Source organism: Bos indicus x Bos taurus, chromosome 11 (assembly GCF_003369695.1).
Source record: "Bos indicus x Bos taurus breed Angus x Brahman F1 hybrid chromosome 11, Bos_hybrid_MaternalHap_v2.0, whole genome shotgun sequence".
NCBI lineage: Eukaryota > Metazoa > Chordata > Mammalia > Artiodactyla > Bovidae > Bos > Bos indicus x Bos taurus.
The window spans coordinates 103,479,424-103,502,583 of NC_040086.1; the positions used below are offsets into that span (position 1 = coordinate 103,479,424).

The following is a 23,160-nucleotide window of genomic DNA, read 5'->3' on the forward strand; positions in this document are numbered from 1 at the left end:
CTCACCTTCCCCTCTTTTCTCCACGTACCTGTTTGCATATTTGCACACTGAATGTGCATCAGATCGTGTGACACTTCACACTGTCTTTTAAGCATTTTCTTCTTGCTATCAAGGACATAGTCTCTGGACTCAGCATACCCAATAAGTGGTGACTCCTGCTACAACGCTGTGTGGTCCTCATGACTGTAGTGTGAAAACTGAGATAAAAGACATTGACCCTGCGCAGGACCCGATGGGGCTTTCCCAGGGCAGAACACCACCCTGATGTCCTTCACCTGCCTTTTGTCTATAGAAAAACGTTAGCCATAGAATGAACTTATTCAGAGAAAGGGAAAAAAAATACAGAAGCAAAGAAAAGCAAACAGGAAAAATAATAAAGTTTAGTCATTAAACAAAGTCAAGGACCTCTTAGTTCCTCCTCAAAGGCTATAGATAATACTCTGAGTCATCTCCTGTGAGCTGTTGGCTGATTCTGAAACCCCCATCAGGTGGAAGGAGTTAACTCCTTGATGACCAGACCGTAGCCATGACATAAGGTGCTGCATCTTGCATAGTTCCAAGAACTGGCCTCAAAGAAATGGACCCAAGCCAAGAATGGAACTGAAAATTAACTGTACTTAAGATGACGCTGCTTTTTTTGCATTTCTTTTCCATGGGGATGGTCTTGATCCCTGTCTCCTGTACAATGTCACGAACCTCATTCCATAGTTCATCAGGCACTCTATCAGATCTAGTCCCTTAAATCTATTTCTCACTTCCACTGTATAATCATAAGGGATTTGATTTAGGTCATACCTGAATGGTCTAGTGGTTTTCCCTACTTTCTTCAATTTAAGTCTGAATTTGGCAATAAGGAGTTCATGGTCTGAGCCACAGTCAGCTCCTGGTCTTGTTTTTGCTGACTGTATAGAGCTTCTCCATCTTTGGCTGCAAAGAATATAATCAATCTGATTTCGGTGTTGACCATCTGGTGATGTCCATGTATAGAGTCTTCTCTTGTGTTGTTGGAAGAGGGTGTTTGCTATGACCAGTGCATTTTCTTGGCAAAACTCTATTAGCCTTTGCCCTGCTTCATTCCATATTCCAAGGCCAAATTTGCCTGTTACTCCAGGTGTTTCTTGACTTCCTACTTGTGCATTCCAGTCCCCTATAATGAAAAGGACATCTTTTTTGGGTGTTAGTTCTAAAAGGTCTTGTAGGTCTTCATAGAACCGTTCAACTTAAGCTTCTTTAGCATTACTGGTTGGGGCATAGACTTGGATCACTGTGATATTGAATGGTTTGCCTTGGAAACGAACAGAGATCATTCTGTCATTTTTGAGATTGCATCCAAGTAGTGCATTTCAGACTCTTTTGTTGACCACAATGGCTACTCCATTTCTTCTAAGGGATTCCTGCCCACAGGAGTAGACATAATGGTCATCTGAGTTAAATTCACCCATTCCAGTCCATTTTAGTTCGCTGATTCCTAGAATGTCGACATTCACTCTTGCCATCTCCTGTCTGACCACTTCCAATTTGCCTTGATTCATGGACCTGACATTCCAGGTTCCTATGCAATATTGGTCTTTACAGCATCGGACCTTGCTTCTATCACCAGTCCCATCCACAACTGGGTATTGTTTTTGCTTTGGCTCCATCCCTTCATTCTTCATATTTCTCCACTGATCTCCAGTAGCATATTGGGCTGGACATGGAACAACAGACTGGTTCCAAATAGGAAAAGGAGTGTGTCAAGGCTGTATATTGTCACCCTGCTTATTTAACTTATATGCAGGGTACATCATGAGAAACACTGGGCTGGAAGAAGCACAAGCTGGAATCAAGATTGCCGGGAGAAACATCAATAACCTCAGATATACAGATGACACCACCCTTATGGCAGAAAGTGAAGAGGAACGCAAAAGCCTCTTGATGAAAGTGAAAGAGGAGAGTGAAAAAGTTGGCATAAAGCTCAACATTCAGAAAATGAAGATCATGGCATCTGGTTCCATCAGTTCATGGGAAATAGATGGGGAAACAGTGGAAACAGTGTCAGACTTTATTTTTCTGGGCTCCAAAATCACTGCAGATGGTGATTGCAGCCATGAAATTAAAAGACGCTTACTCCTTGGAAGGAAAGTTATGACCAACCTAGATAGCATATTCAAAAGCAGAGACATTACTTTGCCAACAAAGGTCCGTCTAGTCAAGGCTATGGTTTTTCCAGTGGTTATGTATGGATGTGAGAGTTGGACTGTGAAGAAAGCTGAGCGCCGAAGAATTGATGCTTTTGAACTGTGGTGTTGAAGAAGACTCTTGAGGGTCCCTTGGACTGCAAGGAGATCCAACCAGTCCATTCTGAAGGAGATCAGCCCTGGGATTTCTTTGGAAGGAATGATGCTAAAGCTGAAACTCCAGTCCTTTGGCCACCAGATACAAAGAGTTGACTCATTGGAAAGGACTCTGATGCTGGGAGGGATTGGGGGCAGGAGGAGAAGGGGACAACAGAGGATGAGATGGTTGGATGGCATCACTGACTCGATGGACATGAGTCTGAGTGAACTCCGGGAGTTGGTGATGGACAGGGAGGCCTGGCGTGCTGCAATTCATGGGGTCTCAAAGAGTCGGACACAACTGAGCAACTGACTGAACTGAACTGAAGATGACGCTGATGAGACCACTGTGTGACCGATTTCAAGATGATTGTTGGAGCTGACTGTGCTGTTTCGGTATGTAGCCCCCTCCCTCCACCTATGTGTGTGTGCTAAGTCGCTTCAGTTGTGTCCGAATCTTTGTGACCTTATGGACTGTAACCCACCAGGCTCCTCTGTCCATTGGATTCTCCAGGCAAGAATACTGGAGTGGTGACATGTGAATCAAATCTGTGTCTCGTATGCTTCCTTCATTGGCAGGCCAGTTCTTTACCACTTGGGCTTCCCTGGTAGCTCAGATGGTACAGAATCCACTGGCAATTCAGGAGACCTGAGTTTGATCCCTGGGTTGGGAAGATCCCCTGGAGGAGGGCATGGCAACCCACTCCAGTATTCTTGCCTGGAGGATCCCCATGAACAGAGGAGCCTGGCGGGCTACAGTCCATTGGGCCGCAAAGAGTCAGACAGGACTGAGTGACCGAGAACAACGCAGCCAGCACTTGGGAAGCCCTCCATCACCTATGAAAATCCTGAAAATCCCTGAGTAGCAAGCGGAGTGGGCTTTTGGACCCAAGTCGGCCTTCTCCCCCAGGTTTCTGGCCTTGTACACAAAGCAAGCTTTCCTTTCCTGACAATCCTGGTTTCTTGAGTATCGGATTGCAAGCTTCAAGCAGTCAAATCTGAGCCCAGTAGCAACATCTCAGACATACGGCACAATGAATAAACTTCTGTGTGCCTCCCAGGAATTGCAGCTCAGATCACGAAAGAGGCTTCTGGGGCTTCCTTGGTGTCCGGTGGCTGAGACTGTGGGCTCCCAATGCAGGAGGCCCGGGTTCAGTCCCTCGTTGGGGGACTAGATCCCACATGCTTCAACGAAGATTGAAGATCCTGCATGTGGCAACCAAGACCCAGCACAGCCAAATAAATACATATTAAAAAAGAAGCTTCTGACCACCTCCAGAAAGCCCCAGGCACCTCTTTCTAGTCATGTGCGCCCTCCTGAGGTCCCATCACTGACTTCTGTCCTCATGGATTGGATTTCCCTACTCTTGAACCTCTTGAAATGACCCCTGCTCTTGTTTTTGGCTCTTTTTCCCATTTTTTTTTCCCATTAATTTTTTTTTTCTATGTGGGATTTTCCCAGATCAGGGATTGAACCCATGTTTCCTGCATTGGCAGGTGGATTCTTAACCACCGGACCACCAGGGAAGCCCCCAGGTTTTTTTTTTTTTTTCCTTTTCTTTTAAAATCAGCTTTATTGAAGGACAATCTACACACAGGAAAATGAACTCATTTTAAGTGTGTAGGTCGATGAGTTGACAACTGTGTCACCCTGGGGCCCCAATCAAGACAGACAGCCATCCTCCAGAATCCTCCTTCCCAGTCAGTGCGTCCCCCCACCCACCCCTAAGCCACTGCTGAGCGTCTGTCTCTGACTGCCGATTACACTAGTCTTTCCTCGAGTTTCATAGAAAGAGGCCTGCAGAGTGGCGCTTCCTTTCTGCTGCTTTTATATGGCACGTCTGCAACATGCATCTGTGCTGTGCGCTCCGGTGGCTTACTCCCTTCTTGCTGCTGTGTGTGTGACTGCCATTCTCTTACGGGCGGTTGGGTTTCACGGGGCTCAGGGCAAGTCACCCTAAAATACGCCAAAGTGGCAGACTGATGACTCTGAATTTAAGCTACCTGAGAAAAGCAGTGGACGCAAGAAGGAGACTCTGACCCTACTCTCTGTCCCCGTGAAAGTCGGGAATAGATTTCCCATGTGGAAGCTATGCTTCCTGACCAGGAGGCAGAGACAGGCTTATCCCCAGAGACGGGGATCAGGGCAAGAAAACTGGTAACAAGCCCTACTCAGTGTCTTCAGTAACTAGTATCCAAGCCTAAGGGTCTTTGTCTTGTCAGTTCTTGACAGATTTGTTGTTTCTTTGTCTAAATAACTTGAAGGCTTCCCGCCTTCGGTCGTTTCTTTGGGTTCTGTGTCTACGAGAGCGCCGTATGCATGAAATTCAGTTTGTTTGTTTAGTTTTCCTCCTGTTGATCTGTCTTGTGTCCATTTAATTATTAGGCCAGCTGAAATAGCGAAGAAGGGCAGGGGGAGAGGGTCCCCTCCTGGACAGGCCACTTTCAGTTTTGGGCAAAAGGATGAATCTTGTATGATTCTCCTTGTTCACAGCCCCTTCTTAGGGGATTTTTAAGGTTCTTAAGTGGATGAAGCTGGAATTGCTCAGGAGTCTTTTTTCATGGGTATTAAGGTTATTTCACACCTTTTTGCCTTTTCCCCCCTAAACTAATATATTTATAAAAGTGTTTATTTATTTGAATGACTGGATCTGAGTTGTGCATGTGGGATCTTTAGTTCTGGCACGTGGGAGCTAGTTCCTTGACCCGGGTTCAAACCCAGGCCCCCTGCAGTGGGAAAATGGAGTCTTAGCTACTGGATCACGAGGGAAGTCCTTACCTTTTTTCGCTTTTAAAATTAGCAATGCGATGAACATCTTTGCCAGTAAGGGATAACTTCCTTCAGCAAAGATCACTTCTGTGGTCCTCCGGCCTCCAAACCCTCCCACTTGGGTCTGCCCCAGACGGGCTGCTCCAGAACCTGGCCCTGGCGCTGGGGTGGGCCTATGCCCCATCTTCCACCCACCCCCCTGCCTGGCACAGCATGGGCACACAGCCAGTGCCTAGAAGCCCCTTGCTAACTGGAATTTAGAGTCTGCCCCTTCTCCTTGGAGGAGGAAGTGGTTACCCACTCCAGTATTCCTGCCTGGAGAATCCCATGGATGGAGGAGCCTGGCAGGCTACAGTCCATGGGGTCGCAGAGTCGGAAGGATCCCCTCTTCCCTCAGCCCCCACGTGGAAGCCTCAGCTTAGAAGAAGCAGAAAGCGCTGTCTGGGGAGGAGGCACCTGGCTCCGCAGGTGGGAGGGCCCTGGACACACCCACCTGGCGGTGGGGGGGCGGCGCTCAGGCGGCCTCCAGCTGTAGCCACGCCCTGGGGGAAGCCCCAGAGTGGGTGGTTTCCTTAGAGGAGAGAGGAGGCCGCTGAGGTGATCATTCAGGCCGCCACCCACTGGCCCCTGTCCCTGCGAACATGGCAGCTCTGGGGTAGGCTTCTCCCAGGACGCGGGAGCCCTGATGGCCTGAAGGTAACCATCCTGCAGAACTGTGGGGCTGGGGGTTGGCAGGGGCTGGGCAGAGACACTCCGTGTCTCCTGGACCTCGCTGGCTGATCGAGGGCCTGGAGCTTAACAAGCGACCGACCTAGTCCAAACCTAGCCCTCCCTGTGCTGGAGGCTGAGGGTAGGGTCTCAGGCCGCCGCGACCCTCTCTGCCAGACTCTGGCTTCTTGGGAACCTGCTCCAGGAGGCTCTCCCTTTAGCGAGCCTCACTTTTCTTATCTGCCGGATGGACACAGCCTGGTGCTCCCGTCCTTCACTGCCGTGCAGGCGGAGAGCAGCTGGTAGTCTTGTTGCGAATGCTTCTGCAGTGTGAGGAGGGCCTTTCCAGACGAGTCCGCTGGCTTCCAGTTGCCCAGGAAACTAACCCAGCTGCATTCCAGACTCCCTGGCACAGGGGGAAAGGTCTCCGAGGAAGGGAGCTGTGGGGCTGAACCTGGCCTCCGGCCCCGTCATCTCGAGGGGGAAGGTGGGAAGCTTGGCGGGGCCGCTGGCAGCCCCCGGGGCTGTCCTTGCCCTCCCTCCGTGGTCCTCCGCATCCCCATTTCACAGAGGAAACCATCGAGGCTCAGGGAGTCACTGTCCGGGGGCACCTCTTGGCCCCTGGCTCCTGGTGTGATGGGGGGACGGATGGGAGGGGTGGTGGGTGTGAGGTGGGCCCCTCCCAGAGGAAGTCCTGCCCCTCATCTCCTCCTCACAGATGGGCCAGCCTGGGCTCCCCGGGGAGAAGGTCTCTGACACCCAGCTGTCTGGTGCCCCGGCCGCCCCCCACCATGCCCCGGCTGACGTCATTCCCGGCCCCGAGGACTCGGACCTGGTGCCCTCTCTGACCCTGGCTGCAGCCCTGGTACTCTTGTTCCTGCTGCTTTCTGTCTGGCTGGTATGGGACCGGCCCCCTCGAGACTCCTGCTGACGTGGGTTCCCGAGCTGGGGCAGGGTATCCCTGGGCTGGGCATGGCACAGCCTCCCAGCTGCGCCCTGGGCCATACCCTGCACCCAGCGGCTCAGCCCTTGCCTGTGGCAGCCCCAGGGGGACCCCAGGAGGCCCCCAAGGGCCCCCCACCACTGGAACACTGGAGCGCAGGAACCCCGATGAGTCCTGGACTCGGCTGCAGAAGGCCGCTGCTGGAGCCTCACCCCTGGGGATGGCCGCGGAAGGTGGACTACAAGGTCCCGGGCGGCTGCGAGTGCTCAGGCCGACTGGGCTCAAAACCGGCTCATCCTGGTTTGCTGCAGGCCACAGCTGGGTGCGCACCCCGGCCCTGCCGTCCTGAGCGCGGCAGGAGAAGCCAGGTGACCCCTGGGTATCTGCGGAGTGGGTTAGATCGAGCTGGGAGAGGAGAGTTGCAGCTTAGGCTCTGTCCACGCTGGCCGGCTGGAGGGTGGACAAGGCCCTGCCCCGCCCCAAATCTCAGCTCCCCAGTCATCCAATGAGGGCGGCAGTCCCTGCCCCTCGGCACTGTCGGGAGGGCCCACCGGTAGGGAGGTATTCTGTGGCCCCTCCGCAGCTGACAGTCCCCCTCCGGGTGTCGCCCTCTCCTACCTCCTGGGACCCAGAGAACCCTGGGAGGAAGCCCCACGCCCTCCCCCGCGCTGAGACGGGTCCGAGGCGGGATGCGCTGGTCTTGGCCGCCACCTGGTGGCTGAAGTTGAGAATCACGCCATTTGATTTGAGAGCCCTCTGGGGTTTCCATCAGGGCCTGGGAGGTGAAGGTGTTCTATTTTTTAAAATTTGAGACTATGGACAAGCATACATACATTTCATTACCCAGAGAGAACCTCTTTTGCCATTTTCTATTTGCGTTCTTTTCCTGTTTGCATATCTATGATCTCCTGAAAAAGCATCGGGAAGGAGGCAGAGGGGGTGGGGAAGAACTGCTTGCAAGGCCTGGTGGGGGGAGGTCGGGGGGGGGGGGGGTGCGGGGGAAGGGGCGTCTGCCCAGGGTCCGGGGCCTTTCTGCCCCACAGCGGTCCTCCTTGGGCCTTGGTGGGGAAGATGGGCGGGCCGTGGAGACCTTCAGGTCGGGGCTGGAGGCCCTGGGACCCTCCTGACTCTCACTGAACAAGCACTTGTCAGGACCCCTCCTGAGGTGGAATCCTCCATTCTCCAGGGAAAAGCGGCCCCTCCGGACCTTGTCCGAGGCCTCAGCCTTGCCTGCTGCCCCGCTCAGGGGGAGGGCAGATTGTGTGCAGCCTCCTGTTTGCATTTCTGTCCAGCGCCCCAGAAAACGCCGCGTGGCTTCATTGCGGTTTCAGCGGCTGCTGCAGGGCATCCGGCCTGCCCCTGTGGTTCTTTCAGGCCACCGAGCCCCCTCTGCACTCCCCGCGCCCAACCCGAGGCTGGCATGGGCGTCTGTCCGAAGCTGGTCCAGAAAAGAACTGCACCTGTGGAGAAGCACTGCTCTGTGTGACTCACTGACCATTTCATAAACCCTGTGGCTCCCTTTGGGGTTTTGCCGCCCCGTCTCCCCTCTCTTCCAGCGGTGCTGGGGCAGCCAGATGCCTGAGATCGGGGAAGTCTAGGCTTTTGGCGGGCTGGACGTTGCCAAGGATGACAGGAAGGGCCAGGCCGGGGCTGGAGGCCTGCTCCTGGAACGAACCCCTTGGCAGGGAAGGGGCTGGGAGCTGGCAGCTCGTGTGTGACTATGTATGTGTACATGTGTGTCTGCGTGTACACACCTGTGCCCACAGGCTGCACGCGTGTGCACCGCACATGTACAAGCACGTAACACACGTGAACCCGTGGACTTCAGTCTCCGTACACGTGCTCGCGTGTGTGCCTGTATGCGTGCGTGAGTGTACGTATGCACACCCGTGTATGTATGTGAATGCATGTGCACCATGAACGTTTGTGTTTGCACGCATGCGTGTACTTGTGTGGGCTTTCCTGGTGCCTGCAATGCAGGAGATCCAGGTCTGATCCCCGGGTCGGGAAGATCCCCTGGAGGAGGGCCTGGCAACCCATTCTAGTGTTCTTGCCTGGGAAATCCCCATGGATGGAGGAGCCTGGTGGGCTACAGTCCCCAGGGCAGCAAAGAATCAGACACGACTGAAGCAACTTAGCATACACGCATGCATGTACTTGTGTGTATACAAGCAGGCATGTATGCACGCACACGTGTGTGTGTGTGTTTGCTCTGTCTGGCCCTGCTACAGGAGCCTGGGGATGGCATGGAGCTGGCCTCTTTCCTCGCAGCCTGGGTGTGAGCTTGTGGGCGTTTGCCAGGCAGGGTTCAAACAGCCCCCAGAGCCTGGAGGCCCCGTCCTGGGGGAGAGACTTTCCCGTGGTTTCCTCTCCGCCGGCCTCTCTCCAGCTCTGTGGTGGTGGGCGAGCCCCAGACCGAGTCTCCTTTCCTCATCAGTCCGCGGGTCAGTGGGACCACACTGCTCCTCTACTCCATTCTGCCTCCTTCCCAGGAGGGCCCTGATGGTGCCTGGGGTGGCAGCGTGCCTACTAGACTCACAGGTCCTCCAGCTGCCCTGTAGCTGGGTGGCCATGTGAGTCCCTTCTGGCCAGGGGTGTAGTTAGTCCAGAGTGTCCAGGGAGGGCCACCTTCCTGATTAGCAAGGCTTCGGGTCCTATCCCCTTCTTCCTGCCTGGAATTCAGTTGTGTTGCCCGGCGATGCAGCAGCCCTCTTGCAACCAGGAGGTGGGAGCCCAGGCTAGGATGATGAGCAGGGATGAAGCAGGAGCTGGTTCTTTGGGGACTGGAGGCTGGGCACCTTGTTGTGCGAGCTGGTTTTCTGGGTGTCGCAGCCTTAAGCGCTGCTAACGGCTACTGGCCATCAGCTCCTCCTTCCCTGTGGAAGTGGCCTGGAGCCTGAAGGGGCGGGCTCATGGGTGTGCTCCAGACCCTGCCCACTCTTCCCTCTGTGCTGGGGCCCCAGGGCACCGGGGCACTGGGGAATGGTCCTCAGAGGCCTTCAGGCATCTCCTGGGGGGAGAAGGACGAGGGGACCCGGACAGCTGGCCTGGCCTCCCACTGGGACCGGGGGCCTCCAGGGCCCGTGTCTGAGACCTGCTCCTGCCCTGCATCCTTGGCAAGGTGAGAGTGAAAGAGGCAGGAGAGAGGTGATGCTGGAAACCCGCCCCGCAAGGGGTGGGGGCGGAGGGGCTGGCACCAAGCCTTCTCCATGGTGTGGGGTGGCCAGTCCCCAGAGCCCGGCCCTGGCTGGACCCCTCTGCTCTCCTCCTCACCACAGAGCTAGCCAGACAGCCCCCAGCAGATGCTTCTGGGGACGTTCTTGGGGTTCCAGCTGGGCACGCCTCATGGGCAGGTGTGTCTTGCTTGGGGCACCAAGAGGCAACAGCAAAGGCCAGGGTGAGGCTGACCAGTCTCTGTGCTGGCTTCCTGCCCCTGCTTGGTCCTGTGATGTGGACTTGGGTCAGGCCTGACCGGTGAAGCGCGTTCCTTCCTGCTCTGGCCTTTGCGCTGGGAAGGGTCAGACCCAGGGCCCCCCAGCCACCCCACCCTCTGCCCTGGCCAGGTGCGCCACGACCCTGGTTCCCACCACCCTGGGGTTCACGCCCCTCCCCTGTGGCCAGCACTGGCCGGGCCTGGGAAGGGCGGGGCTGGGGCCGAGCGTGGCCGGCCAGCCTGGCGTTTTTTCCGCCTTTTCACAGCCTCAGCCAACACCCTCTCCCGGGACACGGCCAACTATTTGTGGGCCGCCGAGTGGCCCAGCAGCTGCTCCTCCTGCTCGAGTATGACATTACATTTTTTTGGACGGCTGGACGCTCCCTGCTTTGCAGTGTTGGAAGCGACAGCCTCGCTCTGTCCCCGCCGCTCCCGTGTCCCTCCAGCCCACCCTGCGCACACCCTGCCCACGGCGGGGCCCCTCTCCAGAGCTCAGACGAAGCCCACACTGAGGCTGCGGGTGGCCTGGGACCCTCTCCTCGGTTACTTTTGGCCCCTGTGCTGGCCCAGGGACTCCCTGCCAAAAGCAATTACTGAATTTTCATCTTGTTTTGCTGACGGCTTAGAATATGTCAACAATGTTCCGCCGGGGAGACCCGAGGGCACCTCGAGATCGGGGGTGGGGAGGGGGCTTGGGCGCCCAGCGGGGGTCCCCCAGGACTGGACCGCTGGAGTCCCTGGCGAGGCAGAGGAGGAGGAGGCGTCAGAGAGGGCGTCCCTCGCAGCTGCTGTCCGTTGGCGCCCTGGAGCACTGGTCTGTGTGGAGACACTTAAAACCCGCTCCTGGCAACGCAGGGGCGGGGGGAGTCTGTCTTCTGAGGCTCAGAGCTGCCCTGTGACCAGCTGACGTCCCGTGCTGGGAGGTGGCTGCAGGGCTCTGTGCCCAGGCTCTGCCCCCTGTTTGTGGGCGGTGGGCTCACCCTGTTCTGCAGTGGGCAGGGCTCGGGGGCTCCAAAGAACAGGCCGGATCTGCCCCCAGGGGTCTCCCCCTCCCCCCAGGCTGCGCTCAGCGCCACGGACCAGAGGCCATGACAGCAGCCCAGGCCGGGCCATCTTCTCTGAGGGGCTCCGTTGTGTGGCCCTGGGGTCTGCACCCCAGCCCCTCAACTCCAGTGTCTCCACCAGGAACACCACGCTGTCCCAGGGAGGACCTCGGGGTTGTGGGAGGCTGGATTCCACCTGATGGGCTTCATCCCGGGCCCAGGCCGCCCTCTGCCCCCTGCCCAGCCCTCAGGAACGTCCACTGGCCACAGGCAGAAAGATGGAGGAAGGCTGCGGCCCCGGTGCTGGGAGCCTGGCGGCCCTGACCGGGTGGGCGGGCGCACCTCCTGGGCTTGGGTGAGCTTCTGACCCCGACCTCTCTACCAGCCTCAGTGCCACCACCAGGGAGAAGGGCCGGGAGTCTCTGCGGGGAGGAGCTGGGGTGGAAGCTGAGCAGGCTCTGGAGGCTGAGCACCCCAATGTCTGGGGACTGGGGTCACGTGCACGCCGTGGGCGGCACCCCCGGAGCAGGGGTCTTCCCTGCTCGAGCTGGTGGTCGACCCTGTTTTCCCACTGGCTCTTCTTCTCAGGGGGCCCAGAATGCTCACTGCCCCCCCCGCAAGGGAGGCCAGGAGGCCAAGCCCACTGCACATGCACGGGTGGCTGGACACACGTGCACATGTGTGTTTGTGCATGTGTGTGCGTGCTCCCGCCTCCTAGAGGACGGGCCAGCTGGGGGCCCTGGGCTTTGGGACACCGGCCACACCCTCCTCTGGGACTGCTCGTGCCCAGCTCCCAGCCGAGCGGTGGGGTCGGACCAGCCCTGCCCTGCGGGGGCTCAGGGTCTGCTGGGGGAGACAGAAGCTTGGCAAGAGGGCACGTGGGAGGGGGCCCGGGACCCGGCCTGGATGGGGGCCACCCACACCTGGCACTGACCGAGGGCGCCTGAGCTTAATGTAAACGCCCGTGTGGGGGTCTGGGTGCTGGCTTGTGGGGACAGGCTGGGTGCTCCTGAGGCCCCAGGGCGGGATCCGGGGCATCTGGAGCCTGAGGCTGAGCGGGCTGTCGAGGGGCAGCCTTGGACATCGGGGCTGAGCCAGGAGTGGGGTGACCTCATGGAGTGTGTCCGCTGTCTCCCCAGCTGGGGCCTGGCTCCCAGCTGGTCTGTCGGCCTGGACAGCCCTGTGTGTTTGGAATCGTGGCTGCGATCTCAGGGAAAGAAGCAGCCGAGGGGCCTGCCCTCCGCCACCCCCAGCCTTTGGAGGCTCCATCTGGGCAGATGCAGACCCTGGGGAGTGCAGCCCCTGGCAGGTCTGTGAAACGGGAGCCCGGCGGAGGCCAGGGTCTCAGGGGCTGTCCGGTGTACAAGACTGAGGTCTCGGGGCTGACAGAGTAGCCGCCCCAGGAGAGGGCTCTTGGAGAAGCCCGGCTCTGACTCAGGTGAGGAGCTGGGTTTGCTTTCTGAGGCCTGAAGGATGGAGCCTGGGTCCTCGTGGTCCTTAAAGGGACGGCGCCACGAGCTTGCTTGCAGTGGAAGATCTGGAGTCCGGTGGTGGCAGAGGAGGAGGGGGCCGCTGGTTGTTGGGGTTGGATTCCCACTCTTTCTGGAACATTCCCCAGGAGCAGGCCTGGCTGTGGGAGGGGCTGAGAGTGGGCTGGACGGCCCGGGATCCTGGCCAGGCCCAGGCCTCCCCAGCATCCACCAGGTGAGCGGCCTACGTGTGTGGCTGACTGGCCTTCCTCCAGTTCAGCTCGCCAGAGGCCGCGGTGACCATCTCCTGGGAATGAGGTCCTTGTGAACACGCCATTGGCAGAAGCGATGTGCTCCCTGCATGAGTGTATTAACAGCAGGATGGCCCCGGAGCAGCTCGCCCACCGAGGCTGGAGACTGACATGGTCCAGGCATGTCCTCTGACCGTTGCCCCATGGCCCCCTCTCTGCCTGCAGATGTGCTCTTCAGGGTCCAGACGTGGCTTGGTTCCAGGACATGGCCCTGGCTTTCTCTGTGTGTGCTGAGCTCACTGGTCCCCCTGGACTCTGCTGGGGCAACAGTCTCATGATGCTCATATTGTCCATTGGACAGGACTTGCCAAGTGGGAAGTCCAGCTCACCTGTGCCCCTCCTAGCGAGGGCAGGGGTGTGTCCTGCGGCTGGAGCCCTCCCCGTCTCAACCTGAGGTCGGGGAAGCGTCCTTGCCGGGCGGACCCCTCCATTGCTCCCTCGATGCTGGCGGACCTGGATTTCAGCCTCAGAGACCTGGAACCAGCCCCTGGCCTCTGGGAGACTGAGCTGAGTGGACTTGACCTCTCCTCTGTCAGGAGCCGGACTTCTTGCCTCAGCCAGGGGTGGGGGCAGCAAGCCTGGCCTCGAGGAAGGGGTCCTGGGGCCGGGCTGTCCCCACAGGGCCCCCCAACCCAGAGCATCTGTCCACCCTGTGAGGTGATAGACTTGAGAAAGGACTCAGCGGCGAACCTAGAAGGTGTTTAAGAGAGATGGGGGTGTGGCCAGAGGGACGGGGCGTGGTCAGAGATATGGGGGCGGGTCAGAGGGACGGGGGCGTGGTCAGAGAGGTGGGGGTGTGGCCAGAGGGACAGGGCGTGGTCAGAGGGACGGGGGCGTGGTCAGATAGGTGGGGGTGTGGCCAGGGGGACGGGGCGTGGTCAGAGATATGGGGGTGTGGTCAGAGGGACGGGGCGTGGTCACAGGAGAGACAGCAGGTGATGTTCCCACGGGTTCCCAGCCATCGGCGCCCTTGACCCTTGACCTAGCACTTCTGTCCCCTCACTGTAAGTGGTGAGGAGAGGCCCCCCCCCCCCGGCTTAGGGTCGTCTGGGGATGCAGAGAGCTCTCCGGAGCAGACCTGGCGCCTCGGCACTTCTCCAGCCCCCCATTTGCAGAGAAAAGTGCCAGCGGCCTCAGGTGCTTTGGACGGTCTTTTTGTTCACCACGTTTGAATTTTTCTACAACGACTGGAGTCATTATTTATTTATACTTTTTTGGCCTCACGTCTTGTGAAATCTTAGCTCTCTGACCAGGAAGTGACCTTGGTGAAAGCGCAGAGTCCTAACCACTGGACCGCCGGGGAATTCCCATTTTGTAAGAGAGTTAAATGGCTGCTTTGACCAAACCTGTGCCTACCTGTGTATTGCTTATGTGGTTAAAAAAAAAAAAGTAAAGTGAAACTGAAAACAGCAGGAAGCTCTCGTCTGTGGCAGGCTGACGGCGGCAGCTGCTTCAGGCCTGGAAGCTGAGGGCAGGCCAGGTCAGCGGGGGTGGGGCGGCGGGTGTAGGGGTCTCGGGGTGATGCACACCTGGATGCAAGAGCTGCCTTGGCAACCGAGGGGCGAGCGGCGGGGGGCGGGGGACGGTAGACGGTGCGGGTTGGGAGGCCTTCAGGGGAGAGGCAGGCGCTGAGCCTGGTCTTGGAAGCAGGCAGGATGAGAGCAGGTGGTGGGGGGCTCAGAGGAGCACATGGGGCGGCCAGGTGCTGGGAAGATGACGTCCACCCCCCTCACTCCCCCACTCACCCCCCACCTACTCACCTTGCTGCCCATCCCTCACCCCTTCCCCCAACACACATCATAACTACACACGAACATCCACTCACCTCCCCCCACTTCCCGATGGAGGCATAAAGTGCTCTGGGGGTGAGGGTGGGCGTGTGACAGGACAGAGCCAGGGAGCCACTGAGGCCAGCCCCCGCCCCCGCCACTCCCACCCGAGGCTGCAGATCTGACGGGCAAGGTGGGTTTGACATGGGGATTCTAGCTGGAGACAGACGATGACCTGGTCCCAGCCCCTGGCTGGCTGGGTGGGGGCTGGGAGGGCAGTGCCCCATGGCCCGCGGTGGCCTGTGTGCAGGGTTCCGGGACAAGCTGCACCAGATCCCCGGATCCCAGTGCTGGCTCCAGAGCAGGCGGGTGGGAGCCACAGCCCCAGGCTCCGGAAGCTCGGGTCACCTCCTCGTCCCCCACCTCCCCACTCCAGGGCCAGCATGCCACCCTGCCCCACAGACAGCGCCCAGCTCGGGGCAGCAGCTGCAGAGAGGAGGCCCGAGTTCCTCGGGTTTGGAGCTCTGTCCCCCCGCCGCTGCTTTGTCAGGCTGAGCCGGGGGCCAGCCCTCACCCAGGACACGCCGTCCCTTGGCCAGGCCTGCTGGAGCGGGGCCCGTGCGGGGAATGAATGGAGTCTGACCCTGTGTTCCAGGCATGCCGGGGGCAGTGTCCTCGGGAGGCAGCTGTGCCCAGCTGTTTGCGGAGCACCACCATCCGCCCCTGCCACTCGGCTGACCAAGGAACACAGGTGTGGGGGCCCTTTTGGGGACCCAAGAGTCTAGGAAGTAACAGGGTGGAGGCCGAGGCCTGCTTGGCTGGCTGAACTGTGGGCAAGTGCCGACCCCCAAGTTCTCTGGGGAACGTCAGAGCTGAGGTTTGTCTACAGCCCAGTCTCTGGGGTGCCCTTCACCTGCAGGCAAAGGTGTCACTCTAGTTAAATTAGGGGTGGCGCCAGCTTCTGATGGAATGGCTGGCAACTCCCACATCGTGACCACCAGGGTCACCAGCAGAGGGAGGCCAGTCGACCGCTGTGCCCTTCCTGGGCGCAGAGATGTCAGCCCGGAATCGCTCATCTGAATCCTTGTTGGAACTCTCACCTTGATGGAGACGGGGTGGAAAACCACAGGCTTGGGTTCAAGGCCAGCTCGGCCATGAACCTTGGGAAATCACAGAGCTGGCCTGACCCCAGGGTTCCCATGGTCAGCAGGGTCACCTCCGCGGCCTCCCAGAGGCACAAGCGCTTGAGGGGGGGTCCCCCAACTCCTCTTAATGGGGTCCCACTTAGAGGAGGGGTCCCAGACTTGAGGCCCCGCTGGAGTGGCCAGTGCGGGCCGAGGTCCCTGCGGAGATGCAGAGCCTCTGACCATCCCCGACGGCCTCTGGAATGTGAACTCTCTGGGGCAGTGATGTCACCCTTGGCCTTTGCGGTATCTTCAGGGCCTCAGACCGTGCGGCAAACTGAAGAAGCTCAGTGAATATTTGAGGCATGAATGAATGAACTCACCAGTTACTGACTCATTTGTTGAGCACTTGCCGGAGCCTCTGCAAGCCAATGGCAGAGGTTAAGTGCACAGACCCGGGAGGCAGGGTGTCTGGGTTCCGAGGTTAGAGTCTGTGAATTATGAGTGTCCCCAAGTCTCAGTTGGGCTTCCCAGATGGCTCAGTGATAAAGGATCCACCTGCCAATTCAGGAGACTCAGGTTCGATCCCTACCTCAGGAAGATCCCCTGGAGGAGGAAATGGCAAAGCATGCTGGTATTCTTGCCTGGAGAATCCAACAGACAGAGGAGTCTGGCGGGCTACAGTCCATGGGGGTTACAAAGAGTCAGACAGGACTGTGCATGCACGCACATACTAAGCCTCAGTCTCCCCATCTGTAAAATAAAGGCAAAAGATATCTGTTCCCATCACGACACCCAGTTAAGAACCTGTACATGCCCTCTCACTAAAAGCAGCTACACATTCTGAGTAAAATAAGATATTCATCTTGAAAGCTATCTTTTTTTTTGGCCACGCTGCACAGCTTGTGAGATCTTAGTTCCTGATCAGGGATTGAATCCTGGCCCTAAGCAGTGAACGAGCAGAGTCCTCACCACTGGACCACCAGGGAGGGGCTTCTTGAACACTGCCTTGAGATGGCTGCGTGCGTGTGTGCGCGTGTGTGTGTGAGCAGTCGCTCAGTCATGTCTGACTCTTTGTGACTCCATGGACTGTAGCTCACCAGGCCCGTCTGTCCATGGAGTTATCCAGGCATGGATACTGGAGAGCGTCGCCATGCCCTCCTCCAAGGGATCTTCCAGACCCAGGGATTGAACCTGTGTCTCCTGTGGCTTCTGCATCAGCAAGTGGATTCTTTACCTTTGAGCCACTTGGGAGACCCTTAGAGCTGGTTAGGAGGTGTGGAGTCCTCAGGGAAGGCTGGCAAAAGTGGGGGCCCAGAGAGGAGCAGCCAAGCCAAAACTGGCTCTGCTTTGAGCGGGGAACACGAGGCTGCTGCCCCCACGTACAAGCAAAAGTGCTGAACGGATTGATCGTTAGGAAGGAGAGAGCCACGGTCATGAGCCCAGGCACCCCTCCTGCCGGCCTGGCACGGAGTGTCAGTTAAGTGCGGTGTCGGCCAGGAGGACTGTCAGAGGGGAGAGGGTGGGCGCTGGGTGGTCTTCAGCGAGGGCGTGCCGTTCCTGGGGTGTGACCCCGCTGACTGGCGGATGGCAGCTGGTGGTCACCAGCAGGCGCAGCTGGTTCTGTTGTTCACTGTCTGTGACGGCCGAGGAACAACCTGTCTTCTCATGTTGAATTGGAAGAATTGCAGCGTCTCCGACCCGCTGGGTAAACCAGAGCGTCGTTTGTCTGTTTGTTTTGTTTTATTGTTGCTGTTCTTGTTTTCTGACTCCCTTTGATCTCAGGGTCAGAAGACAAAGCACAGAGAGGGCGTACTGGGGGCCCAAGGGAGGACCACCTCGATGCATCCAGGGTTCCCGAGGCTCAACCTCACGTCCAGCTATGCTGGGACCCCACCTGGCCTCCAGGTAGCGCCTCGGCTCTGGTGCCTCAGGCCTTGGTACTGAGGAGAGGAGGAACTGGGCTCTAAGAATCCATCATCCAGACTCACCCTCGGGGTCTGTGCAGCCTGAATCCATCCCCTCTCAGTTATCCCCAAACTTCAAACGAGAGGTTTTAGTTTAAAGGCTTCTCAGACCGCCAGAGCTTTCTTTTTTAAAAAGAGCCGTGTGTTTGCTTGGCCGCCCCCGTCTTAGCTGCACTGCGGCGTGTGGGCGCTCTTAGTGGCGGCATGGAACACTCAGGTGTGGTGCGGGGCTCTTGTTCCCTGACCAGGGATCGAACCCGGGCCCCCTGCATTGGGAGTGTGAAGTCATAGCCACTGGACCCCCAGGGAAGTCCTGCAAGCACTTTCTAAAGGAATTCACCTTCATCTCAAGCCTCAGAGACATTTCACAGAGTCCCAGAGCCAATGAGCAACTCAGTAAATATTCACTAAGTACAAAGCTTCCTGGTGGCTCAGCTGGTGAAGAATCTGCCTGCGATGCAGGAGACCTGGGTTCGATCCTTGGGTTGGGAAGATCCCCTGGAGAAGGGAAAGGCTGCCCACTCCAGTATTCTTGCCTGGAGAATCCCATGGACAGAGGAACCTGGCGGGCTACAGCCCGTGGGGGTCACAAAGAGTCAGACACGACTGAGCGACTAACAGTTTCACTTTCACATACACAGGTAAACAAAGCACCGTGAGTGAAAGCGGACGGAAATAGGAGGCAGAGGCAGAGTCCCAGGCGGCGCTGGTGGTCAGGAATCAACCGCCAACGCAGGAGACACGGGAGACGCAGGTTCAATCCCTGGGAAAGGAAGATCCCCTGGAGGAGGAAATGGCAACCCACTCCAGTATCCTTGCCTGGAAATTCCATGGACAGTGGAGCCTGGTGGGCTGCAGTCCATGGGGTCACAAAGGATTGGACACGACTGAGTGACTGAGTATGCATGCAGAGTCAGATCGGCAGAAAATTCAGATATTAAAACTATCAGACCCAGAAAACAAAGTGAATACGTTTTATAGAAGAAATAAAAGAGACCTGAATACGTCAGTAAATAGCAAGCTGACTCCTAGAAGTAAAAAATACTTAACGCTTGAAATTAAAAATCAGAGGATAAATGTAACAACAGCTTAGACACAACTGGAGAGAAATTAGTGACCTGAAGGATAAAGTCAAAGGAACTAGGAAAATTTCACCTGGGAAATATGAAAAAAAAAAATCACAGAGGCTGGAGTGAGAGGGTAAGTATATTGCTAGCTGGAGCTCCAGAGAGTGAAGAGAGAAGCAGACAGGGACAGAGGCAGTGTTTGTAGAGGATTAAGGCTGAAACGGTTCCAAATTGAATGGAAGAGAGCTGACCACGAGCACAAGAGGCCCAAGGAATGTCAAGCACCATGAGAACACGGGATCCACACCTCTTCACTTCAGGACATGCAGGGCACCAAGGCCAGAAGAAGCCCTGAGACAGTCAGAGAGGAGGCACAGGTCGCCTTCAAGGACTCTGATGTTGAGAGCCAACTTCTCAGTAGCAACAACGGGAGCTTGAAAACAGAGAAGTGGTATCGTCAAAACTCCACAAACGGAAGGCTCCTGGCCTGGAAGTCAACAGAGAAAAGCGGCAACAGGCAAAGGAAAACCAAGAAAGTGTCCCACGAGCAACTGCGCTTGAGGAAGCTTTAACACTTGAGGAGGAAGGAAAGTGACCCCAGATGGACAACGGGAATGCTAGAGAGGACGGAAGCCCAAGCCGCTGTGACGCGCGTGGGCACGTCCGGACAAGCGTGGACGGCAAAAGTGCCGTGCGGGATTTAAACGGGGACAGTGCGAAACGCAAGGCTAGGCCGGCCTTAAGCTGCAGGGACGGGGCGTGTGTGGTCAGTTGGAACGAAAAGGCTCTGAAAGAGAAGAAAAAGTGTTAATTTAGAATCGACTTCAATAAACAATCACCAAAAGAATGGAAATAGAGTGCATAAATTCTAGACCAGTGGAGAGGGAGGCGGGACAAAGACGCTCGAGAATCCAGAAGAAGGCAAAGAGAGAGAGAGAGCAAGACATAAAAAAGACAGACTATTGATAAGGTGGCAGAAATCAGCCCACCTATATTGGCAATCACAATACATAGAAACTAATAGAACAGTTAAAAGTTATAGTGATGACTCTTTATGATTTCAGGCCAGATAAAAAGGACAAAATCCAGCTGATCTTTGTAAGAAACTTACCTAAGACATAAAGATACAAGAAGATAGCAGGAAGCATTTATGCAAATACTAAGCCAGAGAATGTTGGAAAGGCTGTCTTCACATCAGGAAAACACGCTTTATCCCACCTGAAATAACCACAGCGTTGTTACCCGGCTGTGCTGCTGTTGTTCAGCCGCCCCATCGTTTCTGACTCTTTGCGACCCCGTGGACGGCAGCACGCCAGGCCTCCCTGTCCATCGCCATCTTCCGCAGTTTGCCCAAGTTCATGTCCATTGCACTGATAATGTCATCCAGCTATCTCATCCTCTGATGCCCTCTTCCCCTTCTGCCCTCAGTCTCTCCCAGCATCAGAGACTTTTGCAATGAGTTGGCTGTTCACATCAGATGACCAAAATACTAGAGTTTCAGTGTCAGCATCAGTCCTTCCGATGACTATTTAACTAAAATGAGCTATACCCCGATGCAACATAAACAGTTTAAGGCTTGGGGGAAAAAAAGAAAAACACCCTGTAAGTCAAAAAGAAAGAGTCGTTCATTCCTTGCTTAATAATAAACAGAAATCAATTTATTGGGAAGATCGAACTGTTCTTCTTTTGAGTGTGCCTACTGACAAAACCTCAAGATACATTATGGAGCGAAATTTGGCAGAACTAGAGGGAGAGGCCACAAAAAACGGGTTTAGACGTGCAGGTTCCACGCCATAAATCCACCCACATTAAACCCAGTGCTTTTGTGAATGGAACCCTCACGACAGTCCAGTTTATTTTTGGTTGCACTGGGTCTTCGTGGTCGTGCTCGGGCTCTCTCTTGTGGAAACCGGATGACCCTGTCCACATGAAGTGCCGTCATTGTGATCACAGCCACCCTAGTGCGTGTGCAGTGGTATCTCACTGTTGCTTGATTTGCGTTTCCCTGTTGACTTACGATGTTGAGCATCTTTCCATATGCTTGTGGGCCATTCATAAATCTTTGATGAAGTGTCAAAATCTTTTGCCCATTTTTTTTCTTCAGCTGTCTGTCTTCTCACTGAGTTTTAAAAGCTTATTTGTGTGTTCTGGATACAAGGTCTTCATTGTGTACAAAGTGAAGTGAGTGAAGTCGCTCAGCTGTGTCCGACTCTTTATGACCCCATGGACTGTAGCCTACCAGGCTCCTCTGTCCATGGAATTTTCCAGGCAAGAGTACTGGAGTGGGTTGCATTTCCTTCTCAGGGCATCTTCCCAACCCAGGAATTGAACCTGGGTCTCCTGCATTGCAGGCAGACACTTTACCATCTGAGCCACCAGGGAAGCCCTCATTCTGTATATGTCCTTCAAATATGTTGTAGAAGACTCTTGAGAGTCCCTGGGACTGCAAGGAGGTCTAACCCGTCCATCCTAAAGGAGATCAGTCCTGGGTGTTCATTGGAAGGACTGATGTTGAAGCTGAAACTCCAATACTTTGGCCACCTGATGCAAAGAGCTGACTCATTTGAAAGGACCCTGATGCTGGGAAAGACTGAGGGCAGGAGGAGAAGGGGATGACAGAGGATGAGATGGTTGGATGGCATCACTGACTCAATGGACATGAGTTTGAGTACACTCTGGAAGTTGGTGATGGACAGGGAACCCTGGCGTGCTGCAGTCCATGGGGTCACAAGGAGTCAGACACGACTGAGCAACTAAACTGAACTGACTAAATGATGTCTTTTGAAGGGCAAAAGCTTTAAATTTTGTACAGTCTAGTTTATTGATGTTTTTTGGATGGATTGCACATTTGGTGTCCTATCTTAGAAATCTCTGCCTCACCCAAGATCACAAAGACTTTCTCTTATGTTTTCTGCTGGAAGCTTTCTGGTTCTTTGGGTTAATTTTTGGGACAGGGTGTGAGGCTTCTGACTGTGGACATCCAGCTGCTCTGGCATCCTTTGTTCTAAAGGCTGTGTGTCCCAGATCGTGAGATTTACAAACCCTCTAAACAGCGGCTCAGCAGTAAAGAATCTGCCTGCAATGCAGGACACCCGAGCTCAGTCCCTGGATTGGGAAGATCCCCTGGGGAAGGAATGGCAGCCCACTCCAGTATTCGTCCCTGGAGAATCCCATGGACAAAGGAGCCTGGCGGGTACAAAGGCCGTAGGGTCGTAAAGAGTCAGACACAACGGAGTGACCGCCAGACACAAGCAAGTGACATCGACCACTGAGTCAGGACGTAGGCGGTCTGAGCGAAACACTGGGTTCGCCAGCTCCTGTGGACCCTCCAGAGTGTGACCAGGCTCCCCCAGGGCCCCCAGGGCAACTGACCACACACCCTCGGTCGTAAAGTGACCACAGCCCATTTTGAAGCATCGGCTGAACTCAGGACCAGTCAGAAATCAGTAATGACAATGGTAAAACAGCCTGAGACTCCCCTTGTCCACAAATGAATCAAGAACACATCTTCCTGGCAATCAAAGCAAGGCAGATCTCAGGGCTTGTCTCGGAGCTTGAGGGGCCAGGAGTCAGTTCGTATTAACACAAAGCCGCGCGGGCAAGCGTCCGGCAGGCGAGGTGTGGGCTGCGTTCGTCCTTCGGCTCCTTCCGCCTCCTCCGCTTCCTGCTCCTTTTCTGATTCTTGCCCTGGTTTGTTTGCCAGGGTTGCCAGTTTGATCAGTTATGCCCCAGACTTGGCGGTGGGTGGGGGTGGGGGGAGGGAGGAGGCTCCCTGGGACCCCCGGGAAGCTGGAGAGGGTCACCGCTGCACAGAGGTGGCCACGAACCCAGCAGCCAAGTGCCCTGAGCACTCACGGCAGAGTGCAGCGCCCAGTGGCCTGGCTGGTTGGTTCTCAGTGAGGCTTCCGTGGCGACAGGAAGCCCAGGGATGTCCGGGCTGGATGGGGAGACCCCACGCCAGATGGGGTTAAGTCTCAGACCTCTTGGTCTGAGATCCCAGATACACCCACACACAGCCATCCGCATCTGCCAGTCTGTGCAGGTGGATGGCCAAGATGTGTGGGGACGAAGGGGCGATCACAGGTATGCAAGCCCCTTCCAGGCCTTGGAGTCTGACGCGGGGGGTGACGACACCCATCCCAAGGACACAGGCGTTGGGAACCTCATGCAGAAAAGCAGGCGTTTGCAGCGGGGATGAGCTGGCCCGCGGAGCCACCTTGGTCGCTGTTTGGGCCCTGCCG

The 23,160-nt window shown here is 56.2% G+C and overlaps 1 long non-coding RNA gene and 1 other non-coding gene across 2 annotated transcripts; one reads left to right on the forward strand and one right to left on the reverse strand.

Moving 5' to 3' along the window:
• The first annotated feature begins 5,675 nt into the window (after positions 1-5,675).
• On the forward strand, positions 5,676-7,601 carry LOC113900809. Its single transcript, XR_003513255.1, has 2 exons — positions 5,676-5,781; positions 6,512-7,601. It is a non-coding gene; the product is annotated as an uncharacterized LOC113900809 (long non-coding RNA).
• Positions 7,602-21,229: 13,628 nt separating this feature from the next.
• TRNAC-GCA lies at positions 21,230-21,301 on the reverse strand. Its single transcript has one exon. It is a non-coding gene; the product is annotated as a tRNA-Cys (tRNA).
• Positions 21,302-23,160: the final 1,859 nt, after the last annotated feature.